Genomic DNA, 17,117 nt, shown 5'->3' with positions numbered 1-17,117 from the left:
TAATGCAATTATTTACCTAGGATTATAGCTACTTATGTTTTTAGCTTAAAATAGGTTATTATAATATAATATATATAATAATATGTAATTTAATATTTAATATTATTATAATTGGATATAATAAATAAAATTATTAATTTAAATATAAAATATTATAATTAATATAAATAATTATATTAATTATAATAATATAATTATGTAAATTATCTATAATTAGATTATTTAACTAATATATATGAAAGTTAACTTAATATAAAAAAAGAATTCATATTAATAACATATTATATTAAATTACATAATTGTATAAAATATATTTATTATATTATTTAATCTTTCTTTATTTATTAGTGAAAAGAAAGATTAAATAAGAAAGAATATAATACATTTATTGCTATACATGTTCCATATTAATCTTTAATTATATATGATAGAGAAGTTGTTGTGGTCATACATAGGGGCGTTTCTTTTTTTTTGTTAATGTTTGTGGTTTTTTTCTTTTTTTTTCTTTAAATATTTGAATCTTTTATTTTTTCCTGAATTAATAGATTTAAAATTTTCTTATTTTTTATTTTTAAAAGTTTTATTCTTGCTTGTTTATTCACTTTTTCTTTGTATTATATGTAAGTTTTGTTAGACTAAATGTTCTTTTTGCAGTAATTTGATTTAATTATCAAGTGATTTTGGATTTAGCAATTGATTTAGTATCGGCATAATTCGTGCCAGCAGCCGCGGTTATACGATTGATACAAGTGAATATTATTGGTTAAAACAGTTGTTTATATTATTAGGGTTGAAATATAAATTTGTAAGGTGAAATGTTAAAATTTATTTGTGGCCCTTTTTATGAATCTTTGAAATTTAAATAATAAACTAGGATTAGATACCCTATTATTTTAAATGTTAATTATATTTACCAGGGTACTATTAGTTAAGGTCTTTAAACCCAAAGAATTTGGCGGTATCTCATTCCATTCAGAGGAACCTACCCCATGATTGATAATACACGATTTACTCTACTTAATTTATTTGCTTGTATATCTCCGTTATCAGAGAATCTTTTTAGAGTTATAGTGAAATACTGTTAATGAAGGTGGATTTGATAGTAATTTAATTTATTTAATTTAACTGATATTGGCTCTGAGATGTGTACACATCGCCCGTCGCTCTCATTATTGATTATTCTATTTTATTTTAAAGTAGCTTCAATTTAGATGAGATAAGTCGTAACATAGTAGAAGTACTGGAAAGTGTATCTAGGAAGAGTTTCAAGATATAACTTATTAGTAAAGTGTTTCATTTACAATGAAAATTTTTCTGTGCAAATCAGGGTATCTTGATTATTTATTTTATTATATTTATTTTTTGTTTATTTAATTATTTAATATAAATAATTTTATTGTATTTTTGTCTTAGTATATTTTATAGAATTGATTTTTTAAATTATAGTTTATTGGTAATGTAAGTGTTTTATGAAATATTATTTTACATTTTTTTAAGTAGATTTTATTTATTGTACCTTTTGTATCAGGGTTTATCAAAATTTTAGTATTTATTTTACTTGTCTCGATTTGGGTTGATTTATAAATAATTTATAGTTAATGTATCATAATTATTATTAAATTATTTATAGAAATGAGATGTTAATCGTTTCCCAAGATATCTAGTTTCTTAAGAAAAAATTTAATTTTTTAAAGTTATTTGTTTTTATTTAATTTTTTAAGTAAAAATATTAACTTATTTATTCTTTAAGGGATAAGCTTTGAAGTTAATAACCTATAATTTATTTTATATAAATATAATAGTAAGCTTTAAACCAGCTATCTTTAAGATTACGTTTTAGTTCATTATTTTTTATTTTGATTTTATAAATATTTTAGGTTTTTTATTAAGATTATTAATTTAATTTTAAAATTTTTGTAATAATGATAGAATTAGTATATTTATTTGTATGAAATTTTTACCTTGTGAACTTATTATAAGGAACTAGGCAAAATTGATTTTTCGCCTGTTTATCAAAAACATGTCCTCTTGTTTATATTTTGAGGTCTGGCCTGTTCACTGAGCGTATTTTTAAAGAGCCGCGGTATTTTGACCGTGCAAAGGTAGCATAATCATTAGTCTCTTAATTAGTGGCTGGAATGAATGGCTTGACGAGAAATCAACAGTCTCTTAATAAATTTTTGAATTTAACTTTTGAGTCAAAAGGCTTAAATTCTTCTTTAGGACGAGAAGACCCTATAGAGCTTGACATTTTACTTTTATATAGTTTTTTGTTTGTCTTTCTATATTTAATGATGATGTTTTGTTGGGGTGACATGAAGAATAGATAAACTCTTCATTATTATATCATTTATTTATGTTTGTTATTTTGATCCATAATTTATGATCATAAGATTAAGTTACCTTAGGGATAACAGCGTAATTGTTTTTGAGAGCTCATATCGACAAAGCAGATTGCGACCTCGATGTTGGATTAAGAAAAATTTTGGGTGCAGGAGCCCAATGATTAGGTCTGTTCGACCTTTAAATTCTTACATGATCTGAGTTCAGACCGGCGTGAGCCAGGTCGGTTTCTATCCTAAGATTGTTAATCCATATTAGTACGAAAGGACCATATGGTTAAAATATTTTTTGTTATATTGATTAATATTAATTTATTTACTATTTTGACAGATTAATGTGTTGAATTTAGAATTCATTTATGTAGATTTTTTCTACAAATAGTATTGATACTTTATGATTTATTTATATTTATTTTGAATTTTCTTTTATTGGTTATTTGTGTTTTAATTAGTGTTGCCTTTTTAACTTTATTAGAGCGTAAGGTTTTAGGTTATATTCAGATTCGAAAGGGTCCAAATAAGGTAGGTTTTGTTGGAATTCCTCAGCCATTTAGAGATGCTATTAAGTTAATTTGTAAGGAGCAGCCAATTCCTATTATATCTAATTACCTACTTTATTATTTTCCCCTGTTTTTAATTTAATGATTTCTTTAGCCGTTTGAGTAATTTTTCCTTATTTAACTTATATGTGTTCTTTTTCTTATGGATTTTTATTTTTTTTATGTTGTACTAGATTAGGTGTTTATACTGTTATAATTGCTGGTTGATCTTCTAATTCAAATTATTCATTATTAGGTTCTCTTCGTTCTGTTGCTCAAACAATTTCTTATGAAGTTAGTTTAGCTTTTATTTTATTGTCTTTAATTATTTTAATTGGTAGTTTTAATATGTTTGATTTTATAAACTATCAGCTTTATTGTTGATTTATTATTATTTCTTTTCCTTTAGCTTTAGCTTGTTTTGCTTCTTGCTTAGCTGAAACTAATCGTACTCCTTTTGATTTTGCTGAAGGGCAATCTGAGTTAGTTTCAGGATTTAATATTGAGTATGGTGCGGGTGGTTTTACTTTAATTTTTTTAGCTGAATATACTAGAATTGTCTTCATAAGAATGTTATTGGCTTTAATTTTTTTGGGCGGTGATTTTTATTCTTTTATATTTTTTATTAAGCTTGCTATTATATCTTTTGGTTTTATTTGGGTTTGTGGAACATTACCACGGTTCCGTTATGATAAATTAATGTACTTAGCTTGAAAAAGTTTTTTACCTTTATCTTTGAATTTTTTTATTTTCTTTGTTGGTTTAAAGATTTTATTTATCTCATTTGTTTAGTGAAATTTTTTGAGAAAAGTTAATAGAAGAGTTAAACTTCTAATTTTATGTTTTCAAAACATATGCTTTTCCTAAGCTAATTAACTTTATTCCTTAATTAATTTATCTCATGCGTTTGCGACATGGACATTAATTAAGAAATATGTGAAGTAAATAATTGTTAAGATTTGACCTGTTATAATATAAGGTTCTTCAACAGGTCGTTTACCAATTCACGTTAGTAAGCATACAACAACTACTATAATTCAGAATAAAATTTGATTAATAGGGTAAAATTGAATGCCTCGGAATGGTGTTTTATTATAAAATGGTAAAATTATTAAGATTCTAATTGATAAAAATAATGCAATAACACCTCCTAACTTATTAGGGATAGATCGTAGAATTGCATATGCAAATAGGAAATATCATTCTGGTTGAATGTGAACTGGTGTTACTAATGGGTTGGCAGGTACAAAGTTATCTGGATCTCCTAATAGGTAAGGATTAATTAAACATAGTATAATTAATAATGATGTTATTATTACAAATGTAATAGAATCCTTAAAGGTAAAGTATGGATGGAATGGAATTTTTTCAATATCTCCATTTAGTCCAAGAGGATTATTAGATCCTGTTTGGTGAAGAAAAAATAAATGAATTGCTGCTATAGCAGCAATAATAAATGGTAATACAAAATGGAATGTGAAGAATCGATTTAATGTTGCATTATCAACAGCGAATCCTCCTCATACTCATTGGACTAAATCTGTTCCTAAGTATGGGATTGCTGATAATAAATTAGTAATTACTGTTGCACCTCAAAAAGATATTTGGCCTCAGGGTAAGACATATCCTATAAATGCAGTTGCTATAACTAAAAATAAAATCACTGTACCAATTATTCAGGTATGTATATATATATAAGATCCATAGTAAATTCCCCGTCCTACATGTAAGTAAATACAAATAAAAAATATAGATGCTCCATTTGCGTGTAAGGTTCGGATAATTCAACCATTATTTACGTCTCGGCAGATGTGTACTACACTACTGAATGCTATTTCAATATTTGATGTATAATGTATAGCTAAAAATAGTCCAGTTACGATTTGAATTACCAAACATAACCCTAATAGGGATCCAAAATTTCATCAAAATGAAATATTTGTTGGGGCAGGTAAGTCAATTAAAGAGTTATTAATAATTTTAATTAAAGGATGTCTTAATCGTAAGGGTTTATTCATTAGTAATTATCTTATTTTACGAATAGGTCCCTGATTAATATTGGTGATTTTAACAACTGCTAGTAGTGCTAAAAATAAATAAATTATTATTATTATTGTAATAATGAATGTTGGTCTATTATATAATTTTTCTAAAGATATTGTTATTTCTTGATAATTGATTGAATTATCAATATTTATAGTTTCGGTGTTTTTGAAAAAGTCTATAAATATAGATATATCTAGAATAATTAATATTAATATGATAAATACTCACATTATTAATGTAATAATTATAGTGATTGATTTAGGCTGAAATATTTCGTTTGATGCAATTCTTGTAATGTAAATAAATAATACTAGTATACCACCAAGAAATGTTAAAAATAAAATATATGATAATCAATATCTTTCTATTATTGTTCCTGTTATTAATCCAACTAGGAAGGTTTGAAGGATAATAAAAAGCATTATTGATATTGGGTGTCTTAATTTAATAAAATTAATATTTATTACATTTGATAATGATATAATTATTATTTTGATCATTTCAGGGGTTAGTTTATTTAAAATACCGGTTTTGGGGACCGATGATGGAAGCTTTTCCACCTCTGAAGTTTTAAAAGTGGGGGCTGGACTTATTTCCGGTTTACAAGACCGGCGTTTTTTTTAAACTATTAAAACTAATGTTTATATTCTCTATTTTTACTTCTTTATTGATTTATTTTGCTGGTGTTTATGTTTTTTCTTCTAAACGTAAACATTTATTAATGGTTCTTTTGAGATTAGAATATATTGTTCTTTCTTTATTTATGTTAGTTATTGTTTTTCTTATTGAGTTTGATTATGATTATTTTTTTCCTGTTATTTTTTTAGTTTTTTCTGTTTGTGAGGGTGCTTTAGGTCTTTCTATTTTAGTTTCAATAATTCGTTCTCATGGTAATGATTTTTTTAATTCTTTTGGTTTATCTTTATGTTAAAGTATTTATTTATAACTATTTTTTTGATCCCTCTTTGTTTATTAAATAATTGTTGATGGTTGGTTCAAACTTTAATGTTTCTGTCGGGTTTTGTTTTTATAATTTGTGTTTATTCATATGCTGATTTGAATATAATTAGATATTATTTTGGTATTGATTATTTTTCTTTTAGTTTAATTTTACTTAGTTTTTGGATTTGTTCTTTAATAATCACTGCTAGAGGTTCAGTTTATTTAAGTTCATATCATTCTAATTTTTTTGTTTTTATGGTTTTGATTTTAATAATTATGCTTTATTGTTCATTTGCTAGATTAAGTCTTCTTTCTTCTTATAATTTTTTTGAGGCTAGATTAGTTCCTACTTTACTTTTAATTTTGGGTTGGGGTTATCAACCTGAGCGTTTGCAGGCTGGTGTTTATTTAATTTTTTATACTTTGGTTGCTAGATTACCTTTATTATTAGTTTTATTTAAGGTTTATGATTTTTCTAATACTTTATATTTTCCTTTATTGGTTGATTTTGGTTCTTATTATTTTATGTTTTATGTATTTATAATTTTGGCTTTTTTAGTTAAGATACCTATGTTTTTGGTTCATTTATGACTTCCTAAGGCTCATGTAGAGGCCCCTATTATAGGTAGAATAATTCTTGCTGGTGTTTTATTAAAGTTAGGTGGTTATGGTATTTTTCGTGTTATAAAGGTTATTTCTTATTTGGGTTTAAAGTTTAATTATTTTTGATTGTCTTTAGGTTTATCTGGGGGTGTTATTGTAAGATTTATTTGTTTTCGTCAGGATGATTTAAAGTCTTTAATTGCATATTCTTCTGTTGCTCATATAAGAATGGTTATTGGTGGATTGATGACTATGAATTGATGAGGTTGTGTAGGTTCTCTTTCTCTAATGGTTTATGTTCTTCTGGTTTATTTTGTTTATCTAATATTATTTATGAACGTTTAGGTAGACGAAGATTATTAATTAACAAGGGTATAATTAATTTGATGCCAAGAATGGCTTTATGATGATTTCTTTCAAGATCATCAAATATGGCTGCTCCTCCTTCTTTAAATTTGGTAGGTGAAATTAGATTATTAAATAGAATTATATCTTGATCTTCTTTTAGATTCTTTGCTTTGATTTTTTTATCTTTTTTTAGAGCTGTTTATACATTGTATATATATTCTTATTCTCAGCATGGGAATTATTATTCTGGTGTTTATACTTGTTCTCTTGGTTATTTTCGTGAATATCATCTTTTACTTTTACATTGATTGCCTTTAAATATTCTCTGTTTAAAGGGTGAATATTTCTTTGTTTAGATTGCTTAAGTATTTTCATTAAAAATATTGTTTTGTAGAATCAATGATATGAAGTTTTTCATCTTAGGCCGTGAATTTCTTTTCTATTTGTTCTTTGAGTTTTTTTTCTTTGTTTATTTCGAGAACTATAATTTTTATTTTAGGTATTTATTATTTAATAATTGATTATAGAGTTTTTGTTGAGTGGGAGCTTTTTAAATGGTTCTATAGTTGTTATAACTTTAATTTTGGATTGAATATCTCTTATTTTTATATCTTTTGTTATATATATTTCTTCTTTGGTTATTTATTATAGAGAGGATTATATATCTGGTGAAAAGAATATAAATCGTTTTATTATTATTGTTTTAATATTTATTCTTTCTATAGGTTTTTTAATTATTAGTCCTAATTTAATTAGAATTTTATTAGGTTGAGATGGTTTAGGTTTAGTTTCTTATTGTTTAGTTATTTATTATCAAAATGTAAAATCTTATAGTGCTGGTATATTAACTGCACTTTCTAATCGTATTGGTGATGTTGCTATTTTAATTTCTATTGCATGAATGTTAAATTTTGGTGGTTGAAATTATATTTATTATTATGATTTTATTTCTAATTCTTTTGAAATAAAGCTCATTACTATATTAATTGTTTTAGCAGCTATAACTAAGAGAGCTCAGATTCCTTTCTCTTCATGACTTCCTGCTGCTATAGCAGCTCCTACTCCTGTTTCTGCTTTAGTTCATTCTTCTACTCTTGTTACTGCTGGTGTTTATTTATTAATTCGTTTTAGACCAATATTGGATACTTATAATTGTGGTTGATTTTTACTTTTAATTGGTTGTATAACTATATTTATGGCTGGATTGGGCGCTAATTTTGAGTTTGATTTAAAGAAGATTATTGCTCTTTCTACTTTAAGACAACTTGGTTTAATAATAAGAATTTTGGCTATAGGTTATCCAAAGCTTGCATTTTTTCATTTATTGGCTCATGCTTTATTTAAGGCATTATTATTTATATGTGCAGGTTCAATAATTCATAATTTGAAGGATTCTCAGGATGTTCGTTTTATAGGATCAATTGTTAATTTCATACCTTTAACTTCAGTTTGTTTTAATGTTTCTAGTTTATCTTTGTGTGGAATACCTTTTTTAGCGGGATTTTATTCAAAGGATTTAATTCTTGAGATGGTTTGTTTAAGATGAATTAATTGTTTAATTTTTTTTCTTTATTTTTTTCTACTGGTTTAACTGCTTCTTATTCTTTTCGTTTGTTTTATTATTCAATATCTGGTGATAATAATTTTTATTCTAGATTTTCTTTTGATGATAAGGGTTATTATATTTCATTTGGAATAATTGGTCTATTGTTTGTTGCTGTTTTTGGTGGTAGTCTTTTATCTTGATTAATTTTTCCTATTCCTCATGTGATTGCTTTACCTTATTATTTAAAGTTTTTAACTATTACAGTTGTTATTTTAGGTGCTTATTTAGGTTATCTTATTTCTAATTTTGATTTTTCTCATAATTTATTTTCTTTAAGTATACTTTCTTTTGTTAGATTTGCTGGTTCTATATGATTTATACCTTTTCTTTCAACTAAGTTTATTAGATATATTCCTTTAAAAATAGGTTATTATTCATCTAAGTCATTTGATTATGGTTGAGGTGAATTACTTGGTGGTCAAGGTTTATATAGATTATTTATTTATTTAATTGGTTATATTCAAGGTTGATATGATTCTAATTTCAAGATTTATCTTTTAACTTTTATTTTTTGAATATTTATTTTGGTAATATTGTTTTTCGTTTACTTAAATAGCTTATAATTAGAGCGTGACACTGAAGATGTTAAGGAAGTATTTTTACTTTTAAGTATTTATAAATATAGATATATTATTTTTACAGTGAAAATGTAATGTTTTATTTAAACTATATAAATTTTAGAAATGTTAACGGAGTTTAACCGCTAATATAAAAAGTTAGCAGCTTTCATATTGGCTTTACATTTCCTTAATTGGAACTATTATAGTTCAATTATATTATTAACAGTAATACGCCTCTTTTTGGCTTCAATTAATAAGAATAAGGGTAGTACATACCAATCTTCCAAGTCGAAACTGACTGCAATATTTCGCTTCTTATTCTATTTAAGGTTGATTGATAATATCAATACTTTTTGAATGCAACCCAAATGTTATATTTAACTACAACCCTTTATTCTGCTCATTGTAATGCTCCTTAGTTTCATTCATGGTATAGTCCTCCTAATAGAACTAGAATAAAAAATATTGTTGATACTGTTCAGATTATAATGTCTGAAGTTTTAAAAATAATTACAATTGGTAGAATTAGTGCAATTTCTACATCAAAAATTAAAAAGATTACTGCGATTAGGAAGAATCGTATTGAGAATGGTATTCGTGCTGATCTTTATGGATCAAACCCACATTCAAATGGTGATCTTTTTTCTCGATCATTAATTAATTTTTTTGATAGTGTTGTTGCCAGGATTATAACAATTATTGGAATAATAAATCTAATGAAAACTCTTGTTGATAGAATTAGAATTGTTTTTCTTGATTTATATCAAGCTTTCTGATTGGAAGTCAAATGTACTATTTATACTAGAAAAACAATTATCTACCTCATCAATAAATAGAGATATATAAGAATAATCATACTACGTCTACGAAGTGTCAGTATCATGCTGCTGCTTCAAATCCAAAGTGATGTCTTGGTGAAAATTGATTTATTGAGTGTCGAAGTAGACATGTTGATAAAAAGATTGTTCCAATAATTACGTGTAAACCATGGAATCCTGTTGCAACAAAGAATGTTGATCCATAAACTGCATCTGCAATGGTAAAAGGTGCTTCTCAATATTCATATGCTTGAAGTATTGTAAAGTATAGTCCTAATAGCACTGTGAAGAATAATCCTTGTAGTGCTTGAGTATGATTAGATTCCATTAAACTATGATGTGCTCATGTTACTGTTACTCCTGATGCTAAAAGAATAGCTGTATTAAGTAATGGAATTTGTATAGGGTTAAAGGGTTGAATTCCTATTGGAGGTCATAGTATTCCTAGTTCAATCGTTGGTGCTAATCTTCTTCTAAAGAATGCTCAAAAAAAAGAAACGAAAAATAATACCTCTGATGCAATAAATAAAATTATTCCTCATCGTAATCCAATTGATACAAATCCTGTATGTAATCCTTGATATGTTCCTTCTCGTACTACATCTCGTCATCATTGAATTATAGTTAGTAGGGTAATTCCAAATCCAGTTATGAATAAGTTAATATTAAATAGGTGGAATCATTTTGCTAGTCCTGATACTAGGACTATTGCTCCAATTGCTCCTGTTAATGGTCAAGGTCTATAGTCTACTAAGTGGAATGGGTGGTTTGAGTGAGTTGTTAACATAGGTTTAATATACTTCTCTAGAATATAGAGTTCTTAGAATTGAGAAAACATAGGCTTGAATTATTGCTACTGCTGATTCTAGAATTAATAGAAGTATTTGTCCAATAATTAGTAATGAGATTAAGTTTATTGCTATAGATGGTCCTGTGTTTCCTAATAAGGTTAATAATAAGTGTCCTGCAATTATATTTGCTGCCAACCGTACTGCTAATGTACCTGGTCGAATAACATTACTAATTGTTTCAATTAGTACTATAAATGATATTAATGCAGGCGGTGTACCTTGTGGTACAAGGTGTGTAAATATATGATTAGTATGGTTAATTCATCCAAATAATATAAATCTTAGCCATATAGGTAGGGCAATTGCAAATGTTAATGCTAAATGTCTTGTTCTAGTAAAAATATAAGGGAATAATCCTATGAAATTGTTAAATAATATTATAATAAAAATTGAGATGAAAATGAATGTTGTTCCATTAAATGATTTTGGTCCAAGAAGTGTTTTAAATTCATTATGTAAGGTTAAATTTAGTTTATTTCAGATAATGTTAATTCGTGATGGTGTAAGTCAAAATAGTGATGGGATTAATAATAGTCCTAGAAATGTTCTAGTTCAATTTAATGATAAATTAAAGATGTTAGTTGATGGGTCAAATGTTGAGAATAGATTTGTTATCATTTTCAATTTAAGTTTTTTATTTCAATTGTTCCTTTTTCTGCTCTTTTAATAAGGTTAGGTTTAAATGAGAAGAAGTTTATTTGATTAAACAAGACTAATGTAGCTGAAAATATAATGAATAGTGAGAATCATATAAGAGGGGATATTTGAGGGATTTGGATATAATTTCCCCATCAGAAGTAGTCGTTAATTTACTATTATTTGGTTTAAGAGACCATTACTTACTTTCAGTCATCTGATGAATTTCAAGGTGTACTAATTTTTTTTAGTTACTTTAGATTGACACTCTAATGTTATTTATTTTAACTAACTCCTTAAATTATCTTAGATAATCACTTAATAAATAAATTTACTGAAGTTCTTTCAATTACAATTGGTATAAATGTGTGGTTTGCTCCACAGATTTCTGAGCATTGTCCAAAGAATAATCCAGGTCGATTTATTGTGAATGTTCCTTGATTTAACCGACCTGGCGTTGCATCAGTTTTAACCCCTAATGCAGGAACTGCTCATGAGTGTAGAACATCTGATGCTCTTGTTAATACTCGTACTTCTGTATTTATTGGTAGGATTGTTCGGTTATCTACATCTAGTAGTCGGAATCCATCATTTTCTAGGTCTTGTTCTGGTGTTATATAAGTGTCAAATTCTACGTCTATGAAGTCTGAATATTCATATCTTCAATATCATTGTCGTCCAATGGTTTTAATTGTGATTATTGCATCTACTGAATCATCAAGTAAATATAATAGTCGTAATGATGGAAGGGCAATAAAAATTAATGTAATTGCTGGTAAAGCTGTTCAGATTGTTTCAATTAAATGTCCATGAAGTATATTACGGTTAGTATAGGCAATAAATAATATATAACTTAGGGCATAACCTACAATTACTGTAATTAATAATAATACGACCATAGTATGATCATGAAAGAATGATAATTGCTCCATTAATGGTGAAGCTCCATCTTGAAGAGATAAATTTGATCATGTTGCCATTAATAAATATTTTCTAATAAAAGGTCAAACCTTTTTTGTAGAGCTTAAATCTACTGCACTAATCTGCCATATTAGAATCTAGAGATTAATGGTAATTCTGAGTAACTATGTTCTGCAGGAGGGTTATTTTGTAGTCATTCTGTTGATCTTCTTATGTTAGCTCTAAATATAATTGCTCGGTTTGTAATCATTCTTTCTCATATAATTACAATGAATATAATGATTCCTACAATAGAAATTGTAGACCCAATTCTTGATACTACGTTTCATGATGTATATGCGTCTGGGTAGTCAGAGTATCGTCGAGGTCAAAGAATGATGTATTTAAATTTCGATCTGTTAATAATATAGTAATAGCTCCTGCTAAAACTGGAAGTGAAAGAAGGAGAAGTAATGCTGTAATAGCTACAGATCATACAAATAAAGGTGTTTGATCTAAAGTTATACTTTCTGATCGTATATTAATTGCTGTTGTAATGAAATTCACTGCACCAAGAATAGATGATACACCTGCTAAGTGCAGTGAAAAAATAGCTAGATCTACAGATGCACCCCCGTGTGCAATAGCTCCTGCTAGAGGAGGGTAAACTGTTCATCCTGTACCAGCACCATTAGCTACTATAGAAGATGTAAGAAGAAGGGTTAGTGAAGGTGGTAGTAATCAAAAACTTATATTATTTATTCGTGGAAATGCTATATCTGGTGCACCAATTATTAGTGGAACAAGTCAATTACCAAATCCACCAATTATAATAGGTAGTACTATAAAGAAAATTATTACGAATGCGTGAGCTGTAATAATAACATTATAAATCTGGTCATCCCCAATTAGAGATCCGGGTTGGCCAAGTTCAGCACGAATAAGTATTCTTATTGATGTTCCTACTATTCCTGCTCATGCTCCAAATATGAAGTATAAAGTACCAATGTCCTTATGGTTTGTTGAGAACAATCATTTTTGCGGTAAGATGGCTGAATTTTAGGTGGTAGACTGTAAATCTACTTATGAGATGTTTTCTCTCTTATCATATTTAGGTCTTATATTCAATTATGATTCTAGACTGCAATTCTAGAGGTGTAAAATTTTACTAAGGCCTAAAAGATTATTCTTTTAATTATAACTTTGAAGGTTATTAGTTTGATTAACTTAAGTCCTTAGTATAATGAAATTAAGGTTGATGTTGAAATCAATCCTATTGTTGAAATTATTACTGTTATAGGAAGAATGATTCTTGATTTTTGGGACTTTATCTTTATAGATCACGAATTTTCTGTGTATGATATAATTAGAGCTGAGAATCTAATACGTATATAGTAGTAGAGTGTAATTGTAGTAAATACAACTATAATAGTTATAATAGTTGTTATATTGTTTTCTATTAATGATTGTATTACAATTCATTTTGGTAAGAATCCAAGGAATGGTGGTAGTCCACCTAAAGATAATAAAGATAAGAATATTATGAATTTAATTTCGGTTTTTATATTTCTGGCTGAATAAATTTGATTTATGAAAAATAAATTTATTTGCTTAAATAATAAAATATAATTAATCTTAATAGTGAGTAAATAATGAAGTATAGTTCTCAGATGTTTTCTCTGACTGTTAATGATCTAATTATTCAACCTAGATGTCTGATTGATGAATATGCTAAAAGTTGTCGTAAGGATGTTTGATTTAAACCTCCTATTGCCCCAATAATAATTCTTAAGATAATAATTGTTCAAATAAAAGTTCTTAATTGAATACAATAAGATAAGACCATTATTGGGGCGATTTTTTGTCATGTTATTAATGTTAAACAATTATTTCATCTTGATGCTCCTATAACTTCTGGAAATCAGAAATGGAAAGGTGCAGCTCCAATCTTTAATAATAGTCTAGATCTAATTATTATTGATGGGATAAATTCTGTTTCCCATCCCATGGGATATTTTATTTGAATCAGCAAAATTGAAAATAATAATATTGTCGATGCTATTGCTTGGACAATAAAATATTTAATTGATGATTCATTTATTATTATATTTTTATTTCTTGTTAGGAGCGGAATAAATGAAAGTAAGTTGATCTCAAGTCCTATTCAAACCCCAAATCAGGAATTTGATGAAATGGACAGGATCGTTCCTATCATTAATGTTGATAGGAAGAGAAGTTTTGTAGAGTTGTTGGTCATTAAAAAGGAGAGGATTGATACCTCTATAAATGGGGTATGAACCCATTAGCTTGTTTAGCTTACCTTTTTACATTAAGGTGTATGATGCACGTTAGTTTTTGATACTAAAGGAGGTAGTTTAATTCTATCTTATGTAATTTTAATGAAGGTAATTTTATTTACTTTATTTACCCAATCAAGGTAACCCTTTAATCAGGCACTTCATTTATTTAATATATAAATCGAAAGTTTTTTTTTGAAATTCTTTTATGTATTATTTTGTTTAATTAGGATAAATTTATCCTGCTCATTTTTTTATATATATATATATATAATAAATAATTTATATTAATATATTACATTTAATTGAAATTAAAGTATTATAAGTTCATCTTACCATTATCAATTGATTATTTTAATGCAATTATTTACCTAGGATTATAGCTACTTATGTTTTTAGCTTAAAATAGGTTATTATAATGTAATATATATAGTAATATGTAATTTAATATTTAATATTATTATAATTGGATATAATAAATAAAATTATTAATTTAAATATAAAATATTATAATAAATATAAATAATTATATTAATTATAATAATATAATTATGTAAATTATCTATAATTAGATTATTTAACTAATATATATGAAAGTTAACTTAATATAAAAAAAAGAATTCATATTAATAACATATTATATTAAATTACATAATTGTATAAAATATATTTATTATATTATTTAATCTTTCTTTATTTATTAGTGAAAAGAAAGATTAAATAAGAAAGAATATAATACAGTTATTGCTATACATGTTCCATATTAATCTTTAATTATATATAATAGAGAAGTTGTTGTTTATCTTCCGAGACGTAAATAATGGTTGAATTATCCGAACCTTACACGCAAATGGAGCATCTATATTTTTTATTTGTATTTACTTACATGTAGGACGGGGAATTTACTATGGATCTTATATATATATACATACCTGAATAATTGGTACAGTGATTTTATTTTTAGTTATAGCAACTGCATTTATAGGATATGTCTTACCCTGAGGCCAAATATCTTTTTGAGGTGCAACAGTAATTACTAATTTATTATCAGCAATCCCATACTTAGGAACAGATTTAGTCCAATGAGTATGAGGAGGATTCGCTGTTGATAATGCAACATTAAATCGATTCTTCACATTCCATTTTGTATTACCATTTATTATTGCTGCTATAGCAGCAATTCATTTATTTTTTCTTCACCAAACAGGATCTAATAATCCTCTTGGACTAAATGGAGATATTGAAAAAATTCCATTCCATCCATACTTTACCTTTAAGGATTCTATTACATTTGTAATAATAACATCATTATTAATTATACTATGTTTAATTAATCCTTACCTATTAGGAGATCCAGATAACTTTGTACCTGCCAACCCATTAGTAACACCAGTTCACATTCAACCAGAATGATATTTCCTATTTGCATATGCAATTCTACGATCTATCCCTAATAAGTTAGGAGGTGTTATTGCATTATTTTTATCAATTAGAATCTTAATAATTTTACCATTTTATAATAAAACACCATTCCGAGGCATTCAATTTTACCCTATTAATCAAATTTTATTCTGAATTATAGTAGTTGTTGTATGCTTACTAACGTGAATTGGTAAACGACCTGTTGAAGAACCTTATATTATAACAGGTCAAATCTTAACAATTATTTACTTCACATATTTCTTAATTAATGTCCATGTCGCAAACGCATGAGATAAATTAATTAAGGAATAAAGTTAATTAGCTTAGGAAAAGCATATGTTTTGAAAACATAAAATTAGAAGTTTAACTCTTCTATTAACTTTTCTCAAAAAATTTCACTAATAAAATGAGATAAATAAAATCTTTAAACCAACAAAGAAAATAAAAAAATTCAAAGATAAAGGTAAAAAACTTTTTCAAGCTAAGTACATTAATTTATCATAACGGAACCGTGGTAATGTTCCACGAACCCAAATAAAACCAAAAGATATAATAGCAAGCTTAATAAAAAATATAAAAGAATAAAAATCACCGCCCAAAAAAATTAAAGCCAATAACATTCTTATGAAGACAATTCTAGTATATTCAGCTAAAAAAATTAATGTAAAACCACCCGCACCATACTCAATATTAAATCCTGAAACTAACTCAGATTGCCCTTCAGCAAAATCAAAAGGAGTACGATTAGTTTCAGCTAAGCAAGAAGCAAAACAAGCTAAAGCTAAAGGAAAAGAAATAATAATAAATCAACAATAAAGCTGATAGTTTATAAAATCAAACATATTAAAACTACCAATTAAAATAATTAAAGACAATAAAATTAAAGCTAAACTAACTTCATAAGAAATTGTTTGAGCAACAGAACGAAGAGAACCTAATAATGAATAATTTGAATTAGAAGATCAACCAGCAATTATAACAGTATAAACACCTAATCTAGTACAACATAAAAAAAATAAAAATCCATAAGAAAAAGAACACATATAAGTTAAATAAGGAAAAATTACTCAAACGGCTAAAGAAATCATTAAATTAAAAACAGGGGAAAAATAATAAAGTAGGTAATTAGATATAATAGGAATTGGCAGCTCCTTACAAATTAACTTAATAGCATCTCTAAATGGCTGAGGAATTCCAACAAAACCTA

At 26.4% G+C, this 17,117-nt stretch overlaps 2 long non-coding RNA genes across 2 annotated transcripts in view; one reads left to right on the top strand and one right to left on the bottom strand.

Annotated features, from left to right (window-relative positions):
- The window catches only part of LOC126313199 (uncharacterized), a 114,903-nt gene that overhangs the window by 3,146 nt on the left and 94,640 nt on the right, over positions 1-17,117 (bottom strand). The gene's annotated exons all lie outside the window — the stretch shown is intronic.
- Positions 1,365-17,117, top strand: part of LOC126313189 (uncharacterized) — a 125,844-nt gene continuing 110,091 nt past the window's right edge. Inside the window, exon 1 of the long non-coding RNA XR_007555061.1 lies at positions 1,365-2,044. This is a non-coding gene — a long non-coding RNA (uncharacterized LOC126313189). The remainder of the gene's footprint in view (positions 2,045-17,117) is intronic.

This window comes from Schistocerca gregaria, unplaced genomic scaffold (assembly GCF_023897955.1).
Source record: "Schistocerca gregaria isolate iqSchGreg1 unplaced genomic scaffold, iqSchGreg1.2 ptg000470l, whole genome shotgun sequence".
Lineage (NCBI taxonomy): Eukaryota > Metazoa > Arthropoda > Insecta > Orthoptera > Acrididae > Schistocerca > Schistocerca gregaria.
Note: the sequence above shows the minus strand (reverse complement) of the source record. Positions and strands in the feature narration are given on the sequence as shown.